Genomic DNA, 14,287 nt, shown 5'->3' on the forward strand with positions numbered 1-14,287 from the left:
GATCATCAGGTGTGTTTTTGTTCTGGACTATTAAAATGATACTCAAATCTAATAATCCTTTGGAGTCCTTTTTTAAATTAATTTTTAAATTTTAAAATTAATTCACATCTTGTTTGTTTTGGCAAGTATTTAAATCATTCTCAGATAGTGACACATATACAGAGGAACGAATGATTTTACTTTAAACAGTCCATACTTTTCACATAGCTGATTTTAGACAGAACATAGCATTGAACTTTATTTCCCCCTTTTCTCCATCCCTTTCCCTGCCAAATAATTTCCTAAACTTGTAGAATCCTCAAAATAAAATGCCACAGACTATAAAGGGAACAATTAACTAATATTGGGAAGAAATGAAATTCTTCAAATGAGGGTCCAGTGTGGACCCAAAGACGAAATGAATTTCATGCACTCCGAGTTTCACATTTTTATGGATCAGAACTTCAAAACTCATTCCGTTTTCTTTTATGAAAGGAATTTCCAGACTGACATTCTTAGTATAGAAAAATATTATTATAAAGAGTTGCCTGTATCCACACTAATGTGGGAAACGGGCACGGATGGTCTCAAATATTTGTATTTGGTTTTGGAAACTGAAAAATATCTTGTGCATATGGTTCTGCCTGAGGTGGTGGAGTTTTTAGCGCCACAGGGAAGTTAATGAAAGCAATCCATGATGTGAAAAACAGGCTCAAGAGAGGGCTCAAGAGGTTTTAAAATTCTTCTCTTGTCATCTCTTCTCTGTAGGTAAATTTTTAATGAGGCATAGAGGCAGCCATGCCTTTCAGATGGAGAACAGTGACCCCCAGAAAACAGTAGCAGCAGCAATTAAAAAAAATGTTTTTTTAATGCAAGATTGGCTCATTTTCTCTCAGGTATGCTTGGGGTTTTTTAGATAAAACTCTCCTGGGGGCAGGATCATGAGTCTTTGTGGGCAGCCTGCCTGACTGGGGAGGTTACAGCAAGGGATAGAGCAGGGAGTGGCTCAGACACCCCCAGAGGAAAACCACCTGGGTCCCTTGTCTCCTCACTTTGCAATAATGTCTTTTGTCCTCTGCCATTCCTTAGTGTCTACAAATACTGTCAAAACACACAAGCACGAGGAAAGCCATGAATGCTTTCAGTGGGACAGGAGAATCGGGGAGGCGCTAGGGAGAAAAGTGTGTGTTGGGTTGCAGTGGTATTAAAATAGTTTCTTTTCAACCATCCAGAGGGCGTTGACTGTCAGTGCAAGAGATGTTCTTGTCACCTTGTGTCCCAGCCTCACTTGGCTTCCCCTCAAGCCTTCCCCTCCCTGCCCTTTGCCTTCCTCTTATTTCATTTTACCCTCTCAGGTATTTGTGGTGAATCTGGGGCTTTATTTGCAGAATGTACTAGAATGTCCCTCAGAACAATGAGGATGGCCAACTCAATGTTGCTGTATCTGATGAGCTTGTAAATACCATCGGCAGGGCCTAACATTGGGTTGAAATAATAAGAACGTACATATTAAAGAAAACAGTGTGAGACCATTGGAAGAGAGATGGATGGATTCTGTTCCTTTTTTTTCTTTTTTCTTTTTTTTTCCCCGAAAAAGAAACCCAGCAGTGCTGATGGGCAGCACATTGGGGTAAGTAGTTTGCCAGTATGACAATGAGAAAGGCAGAGGCGGGGAGTTTTGTTGTTTACTTTCTAATTTACATATTTAAGCGATGGAGAAAATGGTGCATGTTTATTGTGGAAGTCTCAGTAGACTGTAGGAGACAGGAAATAAAAGCCCCTCTCTGCCTCCCGCCCCAGGCTTACTGAGATAGACCCTTTGAGCTTAGCGCCTCAGGTCTTTGCATGTGTGATGGCGGGGAAGGCATGAGAACCACGCTGTATGATCCTGTTAACTTGTTCTGAACTCTCCAGTACACTGCGGACATGTTTCCAGGCCATCATGTGTATCTCTGTGTTAGCCTCTTCCGTGGCCAAGTAAGGTTTGAGAACGCTGCAGAGCCACTCTGTTGAAGGGCAGGTCACCAACCCGGACTTGGCTTGGAAATGACCTCCTAGTTTGGCCAGAAGTGACAGCAGTGGCACTTAACTATTGCTGCAGCTGGACACTTGGGTTTGTACCTTGATGTTTTGAGCCCCTACAATATCCCATGTGCTGTGGAAGGCACTGGGCAGGGTGGGAACTTAGGGTCCTTGCCTGCTCAGAGCTTAAATTCTGCACCTCTCCACCTTCATCATCAAGTCTTTGGCCAATTGCAGAGGAAGCTACCTTGAAAGATGCACTCCACCTCCCCACCCTCACCTCTGGACCCCTGCCCTGGCAGACCTGGCTGGAGGATGCTCACTCTCAGTAACCTGGTTGCCACTGGTTACAGATAAAGCTCCAGCTGGAGGTCCCCCATGCGGTGCTCCATCCTTGGTGTGATCATTGGCCAGACAGGTGCGCTTCTGTTGGGACTTAGAAGATACCGTAGCTGGGAGTCCACGGCGGTGTCACCCTCTAGTGAGCTCTCTTGGTAGGATGAACACCTTCACCTGCGCCCAGAGCCACAGCCTCACCCCGCTGTGCCCCCTCCTTGCTGAGAGCTCTTTCTGTGGCATCTGATTTAGCTGATGGAGTAGTCCTTTTAAAGCCCTCTGCTGCACTCCTGGGCCTGCTAGCTATAGCCAGCGTTTCTTGCCCTTGTGGGTATCATTTAAACTTGCTGCTTCCAGTTTTCCAATTTGAATGACCCGAGTTGTACTTGGCCTCACTTTTTTTTTTTTAACGTAAGAACTTTTTTTTTTTTTTTTTAAATTCTGCTCTCTTCCCTTTTTACAGGCTATTTTATTCATTTCAACTTCTGACATCAAAGGAGTTCCATGTTCATTTGTAGCAAGAAAACATGAGTTAGGAAAACAACAACTTACGGGAAGGAGGCTTGTGTTTTGAGGCCGTGAGGCTTCCAAATGTCGGTGGCAGGGACTTTTAGCAGGAGGGTAGGTGTACCTGGCTTTGGCGTCACCATTCTTGGAGGACCTGCCCTGTTGCAGAGTCATCTCTTGAGGGAGGACGGGTCTGAGGTCGGGCGGTGGTTCGCCCTCTCACAGGGCTCCCACCCTCCCGCTTTCCCCGCAGCGGGCCCCGGGGCTGAGGCCTTGCTGGGGCTGCTGCCAGCATCCCCTCAGAGGTCTTGCTGGGCACGTGGGACGGTGGCTCACAGAACTTTTCTAGAGGCGCTGGGTCAGGTTCTAAAGCTCCTCTAGCATGTGTCTCCCAGAAGTGGTTTTCAGAGTTTTGTCTTCTGGATAAAAGATGTTCTTTCTCTAAGCCCCACTCACCTGTCTCTTGCAACAGGAGACCATCAGGGATGTTAATTAGTGGTGGTCCTTGGTCCCAGGGCACCTGTATTGGAGGGCAATGTAATTGTGCAGTTCAGCAGGGAGCGTGGGTTCACACTGGTGCCTCGGGGCTGATAGGGAGGCCTGAGGTCAGGTTACTCGAATCTGTGGCCTCAGTAAGGCTCACTTCCCTGGAAGTTTCTGCTGCGGAGCTTGGAGTTAACAAGAGTTGCTGGGACCACATTTCAAAAGGAATGGTGCCTTTTCCGCAACACACACGTTAAAACTAACAACGTTCACAAACCTTACGAATTTTTTTCGGAAAGGAAAAAAAATGGTTTCATCTCAGCGACAACAAAAAATTAGAGAATCGGTCAATGACCAGAATGAGTATGTCCAAAGAGCATGTGTGGCCAAAAAGTACACCGTCAAGTTTTGAAAAAGACTAACTGGGGAAAATATCGCCCGTTTCTATGACACAGAAAGAGCTACTTTTCTTAATATATCGTGGTGACCTGCAAATCACTGAAAAGACCAGTGGCCTAATTGATAAAGGATCATCAGGGAGCACAAATGGACAGGTCACAGCGAAGGGAATAGCCGTGGCAGTTGAATTGAGATGGCCTCACTTACAATAAAATGAAATACTTTTTTCAGCGAGCGTATTGTCAAAAATTAAAAATGTTAATAGCACTGTGTCGATACGCGTGTGAGCAGACAGCTCCCCTTCGAACTGCGGTTTGCAGGCGTTGAAGTGGGTACAACCTCCAGCAATTTGGAAATGTTTATCAAAATGACAACGGCCTAGACACGTAGGGCCAGCACTCCCAGCTCTGTCGCTTGGTCCAAAAGATACACCTGCACGTGTGTGACGTGAAGGGGGTACAAGAATGTCCAGTCCCTCCTTGATGGAATCAGAAAAGATCAGAAATAACGGAAACGTCCATTAAAAAACCAGCCGAACCCCGTGTTCCCACATCGGCATCAGCTCTGCTCCCCGCTCCTGCCCTCTGCTGCCTTTGTTTGTTTTGCTGGTTCTGTTCTCAGCAGGTTTTCTCTATTTGATGGCTGCTCTGGGCTCACACTCAGAGCAGAGCCAGAGCCGGCAGCTCTGGGGAAGTTTAGGACTTGCCTTTTATTGGGTCATCCCCCACCTGTGAGCAGGGGGAATGGAATGTTCTTTAAAGTGACCTATCCTGGAGTAAATCACTCCTTTATGTTTAAAAAAAAAAAAAATCCAGCCCAGTGAGTCACCGCCCTCCGTCTCCATTTCCTCTTCATGTCCCCAATGGGTCTCTCTGTCCCTTGGTATTGTCATTTACAGACAGAGTCTGAGACCTGCTGTATTTTCAGCTATTGTGGTTTTATGCATTATAATTAAATCATGGTCAGCATGATCGTAGGAGGTAGAAACTATCCTTTGCGGGTTCCAGATGAGAAAAAAAACGGGGATTGGAGAAGCTAAGCAACTTGCCCAAAGTCACAGCAGGGAAATGGCAGAGTTGGGTTGGACCCCAGTTTGCACAGACTCTGCTCTCCTCACAGCCTGTGAAGCACCTGGGGCACCCTGGCCCGGCCCCCAGGCAGCCTGATTCCGCTGGTCTGGGGTGAGGCCTGGACATTGGTGTTTACAGCCCCCGCCCAGGGGATAGGTTGAGTTGGGAACCACTGGTCTACACCAGTAGAAAAAGATGAAGGGCACTGATGGTCTTGAAGTTGCAAAGGGCTCAGATCCCTGGTTCTCTGCTTCCAGACGGAGAACTCTTTTTCAAGTTGTCTTTATGCAAGAGAGTCATCTCTGAGCTAAGTCATAGGTGCTTGGAAAGACTTTAAGCAGCAGACAGTGGACGGGACTGTTCCTGGTAGGAAGGACTGGGCACAATGCCTAGTGCTGTGAGGCTCTATAAAGAAACCGCTTCCCTGCCTCTGTGGCTGGCGGCCTTCGCTCATCAGCTGCTGTCAGCTTCACGTGAGGTGGCCCAGATGGGCTGGGGAACCTGGAGGAACTTTGGGACAACTTCACGTTTGTCCTTTTCTGGGCATTGTCTGTCTTCACTCATTCCTGGAAAAGTTACTCAAGCAGATTGGAGGTTGGGGAGGGGAGGATGGGGGGACAGGAAAGAGAGAGGAGAGAAGTGGGAGAGAAGTGCAGCTTCTGGATGGAAAATCAGCAGGTGGATACACCGGGTGAGGGCTGGGGAGGAAGGGGGAAAGGCTTTTCTTAGGGTTCTTGTTGTTGACTGGGGTAAAAAATGCACAACATGAGAGCTCTGAGTTTCAGTTTTATTGGAGGTCTTACTGAGAACTGCAGCCCTGGAGATGGCCTCTCAGAGAGCTCTGAGGACCTGTTCTGAAGAGGTGAGGGTGGGAGGGGAAGTTAGTAGATAGGTGATTTTGGTGAAGGGAATACCGGCAGGCAAGCACACATCTCGGTAGATGGCTGCCACTAGTCCCGGGGAGCAGACGTCTCCGTTAATGATTTTAGTGCTTTTCTAGGTATGAGAAGATGGAAGAAAGTGGGTTCATAAAATTCTCTGCTGAAAATAGCTGACCGTCTGAAGGCCTGTTCTGCCGGTGTTCTCAGAGCAGAGAGTGTCCCCCTCCTGATCTCCATCCTGAACTCCTTTTAGGCTGTGTTAGAGGTCGGGGACTGCAGTGCCTGGTGACTTCATCCTTGTAGAACGACAGAGAGTCACCTTTTTTTCAGTTGTCATTGGAAACCAGAAGAGGAGTAAAGTGGAAATGTGAAAACCCCATTATTGGGACTTAAGCTCAGTGAGCTTCATTTCATATAAACATTTTACTTACTATTTTCCGTGGGTGACGTTCACAGAGGGTGTGTGGTCCCGTCGGCACCAGGACCTGCATCCCATGTGCGTTACTCTCTTCTCCCCTTAGACAGGCCTTCACCAACCTGCTGGGGAGAAATAGGTGCCAGTCAGAACACACAGAGAGCTCTGGAGCTGAAAGACCCTGGAGCCAAGTGGTTCTCAAGCTCGTTCCAAAAATATATTGGCGTTGGGAGGGGAGGGTATGTATAGCTCAACTGGTAGAGCACATGCTTAGCATGGACGAGATCCTGGGTTCAATCCCCAGTACCTCCATCAAAAAATGAACTAAATTAAACCTAATTACCTCCCCCCCGCCCTGCAAAAAACAAAACAAATACATTGGTGTTGAGATTCACCGCAGAGATTGACCCAGTTGGCCTGGAATCGCAGGTGGAGGCAGATGAGGGCCGGGGCCTCCTGACCGTGGCCCGGTCTGTGTTCCTGCTGACCCGCGGGACGCACAGCATCCCGCCCCGGGCCCTCTCCAGCGCCGTGTTGCTGAGGATGCAGTCTTTGCTCTTGACCTTCTGAACGACGTCACGCTCCCGGGCAGGTGTCTGCACGAGCCTCCCAGCCTCTGACACCGACCCTTGACTGATGGAAGTTCAGTAAATGCAGACTTCCACCTGTTCTGGAGAGAAGGCTGTCTCTTTCCACAAGTGATCCGTATGCGTTAGTCATTGTCTCTCTAACGAAGCTGGCTGCATCGCCTAGGAGTCTTCCCATGGGTCTGTGTGCAAGACAGAAGCAGGGAGTCCGTTATCTCTCCTCCACACTGCTCTCCTGCATGGAGACCAAGCCCCAACCCTCTCCCGGCCAGTGTGTGGTGCAGCAGGGCCGCAGAGACTTTTCTTTCAATTGTCAGGGGTGCCGGGACAAGAAAAGGAAGCTGCACCAGGGCTTCCCACTCCCAGGGCAGCTCCAAGAGCCTTTATCCTCGTCTGATATTTACTCAACACCTGACATCTCCCAGGAATCTATAAAATTGTTCTCGAGAAAGAAACTATTCTGCCTCAAGGGCCTATTTTTAGACCTTATATAAAGCCCACATTAGATTTTTGCTGCCTTTTTCTCTATCTGCTAAGCCTGCTGTTTGAAAAGCACCGGGATCTTTTGTCTTGGAAAGTTCAGCACCTCTGGCTAGCTCCCCGCCCGAACCCCGCAGCCCTGGAGCGCTCGGGGGCGTATCTCTTCCTCCCGCCATTCTGACCACCAGTCCGCAGGTAGTGACCTTTACACCAGAGCAGGTGGAATCATACAGCCAGGGGAAGGAAGTTACTTCCCAGCAATGAACCTGGAGTTAAAATGACTACAGATTGGTCTGTCCTGATCTGCCCCGGGCGTATTTAACCTGTTCTGTGAGACTGGTTTGGGCTCTGGGCTCTCCAGTCGGCTGCCCAAGTTCAGGACGGGTCTGGCTGATGGTTACCGGCTGAAGGAGCTGGCGGCTCTCAAGTTCAGTAACGAAGTGTGTATGAAACAGTTTTAAGTTGTTGAGATGGGGCCTTGACTATATCTTGGTGGTTTCCTCTTTGGCCAGGGGTTTTGGCTTTTATTCTTTACATGAAAAATCACTGTGTGAATTTCAAGGCAGTGATGCTTCAGAGTGAAGGCCGCCACCCAAAGGCAGTGGTGGGGGCAGTTTTACATCCTCTCTTTTTGCCTTTTCCTCCGTTTTCCACCTTTTTCCTTTCCCTGCTTTCTTCCTCCCTGTCTCCATATTGGGTCATGCAAGAGAACTTAATGTCTTTTATTTCATATTTCTTATTGAATAAAAGTTTTATGACTCTGTTACTAAATTTAAAGTAGGTGAACTGAATATTTTATATGGAATTCTCTTTTAAAAAGTCAAAACTTCAGTGAAACCAAACTAAGTGTTCCTTTAGGCAAAATTTTTTTTAATTTGCTTTAAAAACATATGTGTACATACAGAGAAACAATTAGAAGGGGTGCACAACAGAACCCTAACACCATATCAAGGTGGTAAGATTGTCAGTTATTTTTTCTTTTTTCTTTTCTAAATTTTCTTCTATAAATATATTAATGCTGTCAAACATACAGAAAGAAAAATGCACTTGATTGATTATCTAGCTTAACATACTTCAAAGGAACTCATCCTGAGGGAACAGTGAAGACTGTTATTACTTCCTTACTTACTCAAAGGATGTATATTTATATAAATCTCCTTACGTATCCAGAGGTTTAGCTATAAGGGTGAAGCATTGTTTTTCAGAATGGAAGAGTTAAAACAACCTAAATTAGCTTAGATACGGTAAGTCTAAAATGGAATAGCATGAAGCCACTAAAAATAGTGTTGCTGATAAATATTTAGTGACACAGAAACATTTTATAGCACTGAGTGAAAAGGTAAGTTACAGATTGGTTTGTATCATTTAATTCCATCGTTTTTATAAGACACCTATATGCACGTAGAAATACAGGAGATCTGAAATAGAGATCTGTCAATAGTGTTAGAGAACGAGATTCTTGGGTCTTTATTTTCTTCCTTTGCCTAAATGTGTGTGTGTAATTTTCCTATAAAGAATCAATGTTGCTGTCAGAAAAATTGGAAATGTTTATTTCCACTTTAGAAAATAAAATCGCCTCTTTATCTGAGTGAGAACCTGTGACTTAAACTCACAGCAGACCTTTTACCCCCATTGTTTAAATCCATCTTCTGCCTTCAAGAGGATTAAAGCAGTGATGAAAAAGAGCTTAAACATACCAGAAAGAGAAAGACTAATACAGTATGATATCACTTATATGTAGAATCTAAAAAAATGATACAAACGAACTTATTTACAAAACAGAAACAGACTCACAGACATAGAAAACAAACTTATGGTTACCAGGGGAGTAGGGGGGGGGATAAATAAGGAGGGAATTTGGGATTTGCAGATACTAACTACTATAAATAAAATAGATAAACAACAGGGTCCTACTGTACAGCACAGGGAACTATGTTCTATATCTTGTCATAACCTATAATGAAAAAGAATATATATGTGTAACTGAATCAACATGCCATACACCAGGAGACTAACACAACATTGTAAATCAACTGTACTTCAATAAAAAAGAATTATGGGTTAAAAAAGAGCTTAAAGTGACATGGATTTCTGAATGGACTGTTGATAATTATAATGGCTGAGATTTTTAACTGCCATTTGAATCAATGAATCGTTTTCTTTTTTTCCTTTTCTGTTGTGTTTGGGTTTTTATAGGACAGGCAGCAATACTGTTCATTATACTTCACTGTGGGTTAGACACCTGCTCTTGGTGATGGGAAGCTGGATAATGAAGCTTGTTCAGAATGGTGTTGCAATAAATGAAGCCCTGAGCCCATGGGTTTGGAGATGGTGGCTGTGATGTCAGAATTCAGAAGCTATGTCTATATTTATTGGGGTTTTCCAGCTAAGTTCCCTGGGCTGAGGCTGTGGGAAGGCTGGCCCCAAGACCATTGGTAAATTAGGACAGAAGACATTGGCCTTACTCTGTAGCAGCTGAAAATTTTACTGGTGTGATAAGCTTATTACAAAATAATTCCATTGAGCTAGAACTTGGTGTATAACCAAAGTGGTCAACGGTATGCACAGGTGACACTTACTTCAGAAGAATCGGACCTGGGTTGGGCCGTGAGAGGCAGTGTCTGACAAGCCCTTCCATCCCAGAAACCCCAGTGTTGGCCCGGTACTTGGCGTGTGGTAGGAGCCTGATGAATACTTGCTGAATGAGACTGGTGCTGAGTCGGCTTTTCAAACCTGGGTTCCTAAGTACACAAGCCTGGATCATGTAACTGCAGGTTGAGAAGCTGCACCTTCCATGTGAGCATTTTGAGGTTAAGAGATTAAATGAATGGCCCCAAATCACAGATGATTACTGATTCTCAGCACTGCTGACTGCATGTGAGGTGCACCTTTGCCTCAGTACCAAGAGGAGAAAGTGGCAGGCAAGTACCTTTGTGACTTTCCTGCGAGTGGCTTGCTGATTTCAGAAAGGTGAAGATGTTCAGTTGCCATACATCAAACAAAGAACACAGGGGCATTAGTGAGCTGGTTCTCGGGTCTCCCGACTCCTGGCTTCTCCAGTTTAGTTTAGTGATTCATGTCAGTCCTTTGACAGTTTACCGCTCACTCTACTGTTTTTACTCGGCCGCCTTGATGTGCTTTGAAATGTCCACCCGGCTCGTTTGTTCCGTCTATCCCAGCACCAACATCAGTGCTTTCTGCTAGGTTACTTTGTGGGGATGCACCCCCAGGTTCTTGTATCTGTCTTTCAGTGGAGTTCAGCCTCCATCTATTCATGCTGAAGGGTGCTCCTGGGAGCTGGACAACAAACACAGGGACTTGGACCTCCAAGAATTTATCATCAGTTAATAATTTGAGCTCAGCCTGGCCCTAGAACATGAGCCATACATTTCCAGACTGGGGGTGGGGGTGGGGCTGGGGCGGGTTTAGGTGAAAATCCTTCAATGTATAGAGTGTCTTTCTGCCTGCTTGCCTGATTTCTGATGGTTTCAAAGAATCGGTATCCAAGTTGGATATTTTCATGTTCCAGCACAAAGCAGCCGCCTGTGTGGCCGTGGGGGTGTGTGTGGCGTTGGTTGCAGAGTTTTTTCAAGTGCTTGAGGAGAGAACAAGGCAGTGCGTGCGTGGGGGTGGGAGAGGTCCTGTGTGGCCTGTATTTTTTGATACAAGCTATTTTATATAGGAGCTATTTCACAGGTGAGAGTGTACCTCTGATTGAAAGACGGAATGCACTTAAACTGACCACTTTAAAAAATAAAATTTACCTCTTGAATGAGTCTAGTGTGAAATTGAGCTAAGTATCAATCATCTACATAATTGTACAGCTGTTGCAAATAATTGGGTCCTATGGGTGGAAGAAGGCAGGACTTCTTATGTAGTAAAAAGTCCTGAAAGTTCATCTGTTCTATGACTCCAAGGGGCATTTGCTTCTCTCACGCTGCCAGCAGCTGCTGCTGCTGCTGCGTGGAGAAAGGTGTGCCAGCTGTGGCACAGGTGGTCATCCAGGCCGTTTTTACAGCTGCCTATAAAACCTACGTGTGTTGTATTCCCCCTCAGTACTTGCTTAGAAATTGGTAGTAGCATTTTAGGGCGTATCCCAATGACAGCACTTAAATGTGAATTTTCCAGTTTCTTCTTCCTGCCTGGCCCTCCCTTTGGCCAGTTTTCCCTAAGGTGGTTTTCTGCTTTTGAGAGCCTCCTGGGCTTAGATATGTTTGCACGAGATTGATGAAGGCTTTGGAAGAGTGAAGCAGTTATGATCACTTCTTGATCGGTAGTTCTTTGTTTGTGACCTGATTTCCAGCACATTCTTTCCTCCAGCTGCACAGAACCTCTTCGCTGAAGCCGCCCACGTCTTGCTCCCTGGTCAGGGCTGCCTCCTCTTGGATACATCCTGGATCTTCAACTGGTCTCTTCATTTGGTGGTAGAGATGCTCGCCTCCTATTTTTTCATTAGAATTGGCTCTTGGCTGTTAGGTTTTGAGAACACACTGGATCTTTGCTTTTCTTTCTTCCATCTATCTTGGGAAATATGACACTCTGTAATCGAATCACCAGATGCTGGATGCGGAAACAAGATAGAAACGAAGAAAAGAACCTAGCCTCCCTCTTGTGTAAGTGGCCTGACCAAAAGTCTGTGGGAAAGGAGGGCGGTTGGGAGGAAGATTTGGGCTGCGGAGAGCAAAGGTGGTCCTGGCGGCCAAACTAGCTGTCATAGAGTTAATGTAATAAAGCAGGGATTCAGATCCTCTTGGAGAGCAGATTGAGGACGGTGTGGGGTTCACAACTGCAGTGTGCAGGAGCCACCACCAGATGGCGATGGTGGCTTCTTGGCCCCTTGGGATTCTGGGACTCCCCCTCCCGTGGAACCTTGAACAGGGACTCAAGCTATGGTCATTCAGATTGAAGAGTGGTATTACAAAGAACCTATGAGTTCCATTTTAAGAAATAATTGCCTTTTTAAAGAGAGGCATTAAAGAAAAAAAACTTCTGGCTCAATTAAGAGCCTGTTCTTTTCCTAAACACCCTTTGCTGCTCTTGAAAGTAGGCATGTTCTTGGCCTTGTAGTGGGAAGTTACAGGGAATTTTGGGCAGAAACTTCCTGCAACGTGGTGTCCCTGGCAGAATTTGGGCTGAGGGGGCCATGTGACCTGGCTTTGACCGTTGTATGCAAAAATTATTTTTAAATTGGCCCCCCTGACTTATTGGAGACATTGGTTTAAGGCAGAGAGTAGGAGGAACACCTTTTTCTGTCGGGCGAGCGTTGGATCAGTTTTTCAGCTGAGGGGAGGAGAAGAGGGTGGCTGTGGTGGATTTAGAACAGTACTTTCAGAGCCTCTGCTACTGAGGGGTGAGTGTCTCTGTCTGGGGTCTGACTGATTCCTCACAACCTTCCGGGAGGAGGTTTCAAGGCTGCATTTCTACGGAGGAGGAAGCCGGAGGTGGGTAATGTCAGGAACTTGCCTGATGTCCCCCAGCTGGCGAGGTGGTGGAGCTGGACTCCAAAGTTAGTTTTGTCTGATGAAAATATAGGCTCATTCCATATATAGTGACAGTTGAGCAGTTATTTAAACAGTAGAGTCCGGAGGGGTTCCTCCATTTCCTTGACTGCCCTTCCTCTTAACACTGATATGAACATTTCAGGGGGGAAATGCCATCCATTTTGAAAAGGGGACATTCTGTGTGCCTTGGGGTTCCAAGGGTTCCAGGGTCACCTGGACGGGGCCAGGTACGCACCTGTCTTCCTGTGAGTTGGCTGTTAACTTTCAGGATGTTGTGCTGCAGGGGCAGTGTTGTAGGGCGCAGCTTGAGTTGTTTCTAATGTGGCTTGAGCCCCCAGAATTCCTGCCTAGTCTCTGGTCCTGCTGCCTCCGATGAGCCGCTTCCCTCTTCCCCACACTTGAATTTGCTCCCGTTTTGAGCGAGGCAGGAGCAATCAGCAGCAGCTCCCAGCCCAGACAGGCTTCAGCACAGCGCCAGCCGGTACTGCTCCAGGGTGTCTGGGGTGGGCGGCTCTCAGCGGGGGTGCTGCCTGGGGGGCAGCTGCTGCCGAGCCCTGCCTCCCCCGGCACCTCCCTCGGACACGGTGCCTCCCTCTCCAAGGCTGTTGATCACCTGTCAGCAGGGGAACTGGCAGAGTCCAGGATTTCTCCTCGATGCTGCTGCTGTTAGGGAGGTAGACAGCCGGCTGCATCTAGACAGCCTCTCTCCAGCGCTCTCCCCCTCTAAAGCGAGGTCTTCCTGCCTGGCGTCTGGTAAGTGCCCAGAGGATTCCTTTTTCCTTGTGAGCATCAAGATGTTCTCTTATCATTGATCCATTAGCTTTAATCTGAATGTGCCAGGATTTGGGAAATCGTTTGGTCTTTATTTCTCTGTTTGCCTGCCTGCCTTCTAGCCTTCCTTTCTCTCTTTTTCTTTCCTTCCTTCCTCTCTTCCTCTCTCCTTCCTTCCTCTCTCCTTTCTTCCTCTCTCCTTTCTTCCTCTCTTTCTTCCTTTCTTTTTTCTTTTCCTTCCTTCCCTTTCATTCTTTCTTTTCTTTCTTTTTTCTTTCTTTCTCTTTCATTTCCATTAAACACTTTTTGCATGCTTCAAAAATCAAAATGTAGACAGTGAACAATTATTTGTGTTTAGTCTATGTCATTTTGCTTGAAACCTGTTTTCTTTTCAGTGCAGTGAAAAATTATACAGCTTCTGCCCTGGTGCCTCCTTCCCCCTTTATGAATAAATTACTGCATTTGTCATCACTGTGTTCCTGAAGTGTCGAAAATAGGCACAGTGAAGGGATCTGTCATGCAGAGTTTGGAAATTTGGTGCAAAACCCCAAGTGAAATGAGGACAGATCTTCTATTAAAAAAAAACTTAAAAAAAACTTCACTGTATATTAAGTTCAGCTTAAAGCATAGCTAATAAAATCAGCAAGGTTGCGTCGGGACAGGCACCTGTCTCTTTGTTTTAGACTGACCTCTTGGGATGCACTTTCCTCATTTGTTTTGTAACCTTTACAGGAAGTGCTAGAGGGCGAGTCACATGACTCCTAACTTCAGTTTTCACTTGTGTTCACAGGGATTGCACGGCTCTGCTCTTATATGGACAGATAGTCAGTTACGAACTTTTAAAAATGGTAAATGA

At 46.2% G+C, this 14,287-nt stretch overlaps 1 protein-coding gene across 7 annotated transcripts in view; it reads left to right on the top strand.

Moving 5' to 3' along the window:
* The window catches only part of NEDD4L (NEDD4 like E3 ubiquitin protein ligase), a 299,160-nt gene that overhangs the window by 103,379 nt on the left and 181,494 nt on the right, over positions 1–14,287 (top strand). Inside the window, exon 1 of one of the 7 annotated variants that reach the window (XM_032470632.1) lies at positions 13,149–13,413. The exons of 5 other annotated variants lie outside the window; for them this stretch is intronic. The gene's annotated coding sequence lies outside the window, so the exon portion shown is untranslated. Of the gene's footprint in view, positions 1–13,148; positions 13,414–14,287 lie in introns of those variants that run through there. One more of the 7 variants, XM_014557685.2, reaches the window with a different exon arrangement.

Source organism: Camelus ferus, chromosome 30 (genome assembly GCF_009834535.1).
Source record: "Camelus ferus isolate YT-003-E chromosome 30, BCGSAC_Cfer_1.0, whole genome shotgun sequence".
NCBI lineage: Eukaryota > Metazoa > Chordata > Mammalia > Artiodactyla > Camelidae > Camelus > Camelus ferus.